This window comes from Pteropus alecto, unplaced genomic scaffold (assembly GCF_000325575.1).
Source record: "Pteropus alecto unplaced genomic scaffold, ASM32557v1 scaffold50, whole genome shotgun sequence".
Classification (NCBI taxonomy): Eukaryota; Metazoa; Chordata; class Mammalia; order Chiroptera; family Pteropodidae; genus Pteropus; species Pteropus alecto.
The window spans coordinates 6,758,710-6,765,431 of NW_006431918.1; the positions used below are offsets into that span (position 1 = coordinate 6,758,710).

The following is a 6,722-nucleotide window of genomic DNA, read 5'->3' on the forward strand; positions in this document are numbered from 1 at the left end:
AGCGCAGACCTCAATACTTATTGTTGAAACAGATGATGGAGGTTACCTACTCCAACGCTCTCGTTTCCCAGGTAAGAAAATGGAACAGAAGTTAATAGTGCCTCATTCCAAGCCACACACCGAGTTAGTGGCGGCCGGAACTGGAAGCAGATCGCCTGACTCGCTGTTTTACAAGCCCCCCCGTACTCCTGCTAGGCCTCAGATTTCTCTCTGTGGCCTGAAGTAGTTAGCATTTCATCCATTCATCCTCAGTCATATATTAGTTTATTTATTCACCCCACAAAGTATATAGAGTGTTTTCTCTGTGCTGGGCATGGAATGGGAAGGACAGATATCATTCATGCTTTCATGGGGCTTAAAGTTTATTTAGATAAGCCATAAAACCAACACACAAATAAAAAAGAAAGGAGCGCATAGTGAAAACTGCCATGATGAAAACGGGGATATGAAAAAAAGGGGTGCCTTAGCTTGGAGGTCAACGAAGGTCTCGAAGTTTCATTTCAGTCGATTCCTGGCTGGTGACAGTGAAGCAACTATCTCGAGAAAGCATTCCAGGGCCGAGGCCCCTAGAGGAGCAGGGGCTCGGAGAGTCTGAAGAACATAAAGAACAACCATGAGAGGAAGGGAGTGAGAGGGGGCGATCTGTGGCATTGAGTGGAACACTTAGATCAAAAAGTCTGGTTGAGCCATTAGGAAAGATGGTTGTAATGCCACACAGCAAGCTGGAAATCAGTCACGGTACAGTGTTGAGGGGAGGGGCGTGAGCAGGATATAACTGTATGAAAGCCATGACTGCAGCTACAGAATTCACACATGAAAAGCCTGTAAAGGAAATGATTGGAATGATTGTGTAGAGTGGTGGGATTATGGGTAATAATATGATTTTTTTCCCCATTTCTTTAAAAATTATTCCCAATTTTTTCTCTAATTCGCTTCATTCCTTAACTGGAAAAACAATACGTAGCTGATACTTAAAAGAATAAATTTAAAAAAGGACTAGGATCCTGGGTGTTCTAGATTAGATTTGGGTTACATTTTTTTTTTCACTTAAATATTTAAGCTGTTCAAAGGGATATATGCGTACAGATTTTTAAAAATCAAGTGGTACCATAAGACATTGAAAAATAGCCATCTGGCCCCACCCATGCCCAGCCCCAGGTTCCATTTTCCTGAGGCAACATCTTTCAAGTCTTTTGGGCATATTTTTTCCTCACATTCAAGCCCAAATTTCTAAATAACATGGTTACATTTTTATTGCTTAATTCTTCTACCTGTGTTAGATTCCACTCTTTCTTAGCCCCCATATCGGTTTATTCCCCTGTTTTCCTGGAGCACGGCCTCCTACAGCTTCTAGCCAAGTGCATGCACAATAAACTTGCATGTTTAAATAAGCTTTTTTTCTATGCTCACATGTGATTGGTCATTCGGCTGTGTATGGAACTGTAGGAAATAGTTTTTTCTTCAGATGTTCGAAAGCATTGTTCCACTCTCTGTGAAGTTTAATTGTGGCTGTTGAAAAGTTTGATAGCTTTCTCATTCCTGATTCTTTATACGTGACCTCTTCCTCCTATTTCCTACATCAGAGCTTAAAGGTACTTCTCTTTACCCTTATTTTATTGAAATTTTTCTCAGTGTGACTTGGGGTGGAATTTTTATTATTTTTTTTTTATTGGGTACTCAATTGACTCTTTCAAACTAGGTACTTGTCCTTCAATTTGGGGGCATTTCTTTGTGTTATTTCTTTAATAATTTCTTTTCTTCATGCTTTTTCCTCTTTCCTTTTAGAACTCCTGTTATTTATATGATGGAACACTTGATTAATATTCACATTTTATTATCTTTTTTTGTACAATTTTCCATCTTTTTTCTTCTTCCTGTAATAGCTCCTTGACTTCTTATCATCCAGTTCTTTCTATTGAATTCTTAAATATCTGCTGTGATATTTTTAATTTTTAAGAACTATTTCTTGTTCTGTGGTTCTTCCTTTTTATTACATTGTTTTTCATAGTTGCAGAATTCTCTCTCACCTTCGGATATTAATTGCAGTTTGTTATCGCTATAGTTTTCCTCTGTTCCTGCTTCATTTCATTTCCTCCAACTTCCTTTTTTCAAACGTTTTTGTGCATTTGTTTTGGTATATGACTTTCACGTTGGGAGTGTTCCTCAAATGTCTGTTAACACACGGCCATAGTTTTACATTTAATACAGAAACACAAAAGAGATGATGGGAAGCTCTGAGTGGGACGGGGCAAGGCTTATGGATAGATGGACTTCCTTCGCAATAGGATGATGTTCTGGACTGAATTGTGTCCACCCCAAATGCATATGTTGAAGCCCTACACCCGAAAGTAGCTGAATGTTCTATGAGAGAGAGAACCTGTAAAAGGTAATTAAAATTAAATGAGGTCATTAGGGTGGGTCTGTAATCTGATGGGACTGGTATCCTTATAAGAAGAGGTAGAGACATCAGAGATTTCTCTCTGCTTGCACACAGAGGAAAGGCAGTGTGAGGACACAGAGAGAGGCACCTTCTGCCAACTGAGGAGAGAGGCCTCACCAGAAACCAAACCTATTGGTACCTTGATTTTGGACTTTCAGGCTCCAGAATTGTGAAAAAATACATTTCTGTTATTGAAGCCACCCAGCCTGTGGTGTTTTGTTATGGCAACCCTAGCGGAATAATATAGACAGGTGGGGACCTGTTGGTTTCCCTGGAGAACACTGCCCTCCCCCCTCAAATAAGAGCCTACAGATGTTTTCTGTTGAGTCATTCCGTTTCTTCAGACACTGATCACCTAACCTTTCATCTGGGAGTCAGTGTGGGAGTGGTTATAACTCTGGAAGCTAGAATTATGGGAGCTAAAGCAAGATAAGGGGCTATGGGGAAGAGTTAAACCAAGGGGATTTCAGTAAGTTTTTCACTTAAGTCTGGTGTCCCCAAGGCCGGGCCCTTTAGACTCAGTTTCTCCAGAGAGAAACCCTTCAGTCTCCTGGGATAGTGGAGAGATAGCCTTCTGGCTGAATATGTTGGGGGAAGGAATCTGGATCCAATTATTCATTATACAAACTTTTAACCAATCTTCTGTTTTCAAGCCTCACCCTTCACACCTGCCCTCACACGTATGTGGTGCCTCCAGCCTCTGAGGCTTCCCAGGGTCCTGTGCTTGCATAGACTTGCTTCTTGTTGGCTTCCTGACCCTTCTCAACTTTTTTACAGGAATTTAGGAAAGTCCAGAAAGCTAAAACCTAAGTGGTTCCTACTTCTCCAAATGCTTTGCTTTAATCAATGATGTCATTTAAAATATATTTGAAGAATATATTTACATATATGTATATTAAGAACATAATAATGCAGCGAACACCCATGAATATACCACCCAACTAAAAAAAAAAGTAAAAGATTACGAATACCAGTGAGTTTCTTCTACGATGGTTGTTTCCTGAATAAGTAGATTCATGCTTTTCATTTCCTCCTTCTCTCTGTTCTCTCTTCTTAAGGCCCGATCACGCCATCTCACTTTGGCTTCCATATTGGTAACCTCTCCCGCACAGTTTTCATTTCCTTCTTTCTTTATGTTTGTTGCACATAGTTTACCTAGGATCTCAGTACATTTGGGCATAGAGTTTGTGAGAATGTCCAGTCTTTCATACTGCTGGAAAAGGAAGTCCCAAATTCCATCTATATGCTTTCTGTCTTGTAATGGTTCATTGATATTGCTGATTGTCTGTCATCAACTCTTCTGAGTTTGGGATTTCTTTTTTTTTCTTTTCTTTTCTTCTTTTTTTTGCTTTTGTGATTTAAAACGTCTCAAGTTCCTTTTCTCTCATTTTAGAGGAGTTCCGGGAGAAATTTGATGAACACTTTGGTTCAGTCTGAAATGTTTACATGGAAGTTGATTAAGAATCTTTTTTTAGAATTGTGTAGCCCTGCGTTAAGAGGTCTGATATCCCCAAGAAAGGACACTCGTGCAGAAGTCTACTCAAAGAGTCATTGAGTATAGTTTTTGCTTAGGTGAAATTATTGGAACAAATCCCTACATGGCATTCTAAGTACCCTCTTTTGACGTTCTCTATCGTGAACCATCCTGTGGAGAGAGGGATGCATTCCAAGACTTACATAGATGGAAACCTTCACTTTGAAAATACATGTTTTCATTTCATAATAAAACTTTTAGAAAAGAATATTAGTCATCTTGATTTAATAACTGAACAACTTAAGCTGGTTTAGAGATAAGGAAAGACCAAAGTATTCCTATTAAACCCATTGTTCTTGTCTGTGAAGGAAAGGTCATGTCTTGAAATGGTCACTTCTTAATTTGAGAAACTGGAGAATCAGTCTACCAGTGCATAATCACTGCCGGGAGCTACTAGTTGAAGATAATATTTATCGATTCCACAACTTCTTTGAGCTGAATGTATTTTTGTAAGCCTAAATCTCGATTATGTGGAGTGTGAAAATATTTCACTGCAGGATATCAGTGTGGGCTGGTTTTATATCCAGACCGAAGCCCCGAGCAGCACATACCCCCACTGTTTCCTTTGTGAGCTAACAATCTGTCCACGGAGGTGAGCCCAGGTCATCCCTTTGCTATGATCAGTAGGGTCTTTCCTGGCAAGGCCCTGGCCCCTCCTGGCCCTGCCTACCCATGAGCAATGTGGCCCCTGGGGTGGGCTTGCTCTCCACTGTGACAAGCAGTCATCTGTCATAAAGCACAGGCTCTAATTACCCCTGCCATTAGCCTGCCCAGCAGGACTGCAGATGTTATTAACGGCCATGAAATTATCCAGTGCCTTTCAAAACTTCAGAGCCAGTCAGTGTTTGTCCCTGTGACCTCTCACATCACTTCGCTTTTTTTTTTTTCATTTTGCTGCTGTATTGAACCTTAACCTTGAGCACAAATAAAAAAACTAGGAGGAGCATGTCACTCTCCTCCAATTTCCCTTTCTCCCCTCATCAGCCCCCTAACCCCCTATTTATTTTGGGACCTAACTCAAAACTTTGCCTCATTGCTAGACTGTTTATTTTCAGGGAGCTCTCAATTATCTGAATGTGCCATTCTTTTGCGCCCCGGCCCATCTCATAGATTTTTTTTTCAAAAAATTAAAAATAACTTGTTCCTTATTAGAAAATCAATATATTTTCATGACTGGAAAAATTAGAAAAATGCAGATAAGCAGAAAGAAGAAGAAAAATCAATAATCTCACATTCTAGAGATAAACACTTAAAATTTTATGGTCTATCTTTATAGACTTGTCTATATAAGCAGAGAAATATGTGATGATTCTGCTATAATAATAATAATAATAATTTACATTTGACTTCTTACTATGTAATAGACACTGTTTGGATTACTTTTCTGTATATTAATTCATTGAATCACCTCAAGAATCCTGTGAAGTAGATTTATTTCTATTTTCATTTTGCAGATGAGGAAATTAGCACGGACAGGTTAAAAATATTGCCCAAAGCCTCATAGCTATTTAAGTGGAAGAGGTGGAATTTGAACCCAAACAATCTGGCTTTCAGCTCTAAATTCTTAAATAATATGTTATAATGTTAGCTAACCTTTTCTTAAATTTTATAAACTCTTAATATCTTTCCATGTTACTCAATGCACCACATAATTTTGAATAATTATGAAGACTGAATAGAATTTCAAAGTATGAATAAGCTCAAATTTCTTTAACCAAACATTAGAGTGGTTTTCCTTTTCCTGTCTTTATTTTATTTTTTGCTATGATCAACAACACATGGATTATTTTTAAATGAGATAATTCCTCAGGAATACGACCTTAGGGAAAGCAGAAGATAAACAATATGAACAAAATTCAGTTTATTTTATGTTTGTAAATGATAGTTTGATGCACTCCTTGGTTCTATTATTCTTAAGAGATAATTACCTACTTAAAAATGCTGATAATTATTGAACACTTTCTATGTGTAAGCCATATCCTAGTTGTCCTGTTAGGTAGGTGCTGATATTTATTCACAAATAATTTAGGCTCAAAACGAGATTTTGGTGAAGTCTCAGAGATTGAGGGGACAAGACTTCTTCAGTGTCTCTTCCTGTTATATAATGTCTTTTTTTCCCTGTTATTCCCAATTGAACATCAGTTTTTCTTGTCTTGTCTTTTTCTTTTCTACCTCCCCCCTCCTCCCCACCTCGCCCCAGCCCGCCCCCCCGAACCCAGACATTCTGTGCTCACCTTCATTTGGAAATTCTTCAACTCTGAGTATTCAGAAACTCTAACATAGCTTCCATCTAGTCCCTTTCTGGAAAGACATTCTGGCCTGCCATTTTTGTCTCATCTGAGTTGTAGAGCAGGTCTACATTTAGCTGGTAAATCCACTATGGCAATATTTATTTAGAATTTTTAGCTGATTGTCAGCTGGTCTGTATAAAATATATTTGAATTGTCCTCCAGCTGATAGAATGGACTGAAAATATCCAACTTCATAATAGACCCATTCTTCCATGAGTGAAGAGGCAGACCTAGGTTTCAGGCAAGTCACTGATTGACTAGTATGTGGGCAGAGATCATGTTCGTTTATTAACTTTTCCACTCTGTGCAGTGATGCCTAGCACACAGAAGACACTGGAGGCCTATTTGTAAAGTCGACGAAGTCTTAGGAAATCTGGCTTCTAGTTTCAGTTCTATTGCAGATTAGCTGTTGGAGTAGAGTAAATTACTAACCACTCGGCCCTTCAGCTGCCTTTTA

The 6,722-nt window shown here is 38.8% G+C and overlaps 1 long non-coding RNA gene across 1 annotated transcript; it reads right to left on the minus strand.

The window, feature by feature from the left end:
• Positions 1–247: 247 nt before the first annotated feature.
• Positions 248–6,471, minus strand: LOC112475086. Its single transcript, XR_003044576.1, has 2 exons — positions 6,209–6,471; positions 248–591 (listed from the first exon to the last, which is right to left on the minus strand). It is a non-coding gene; the product is annotated as an uncharacterized LOC112475086 (long non-coding RNA).
• Positions 6,472–6,722: the final 251 nt, after the last annotated feature.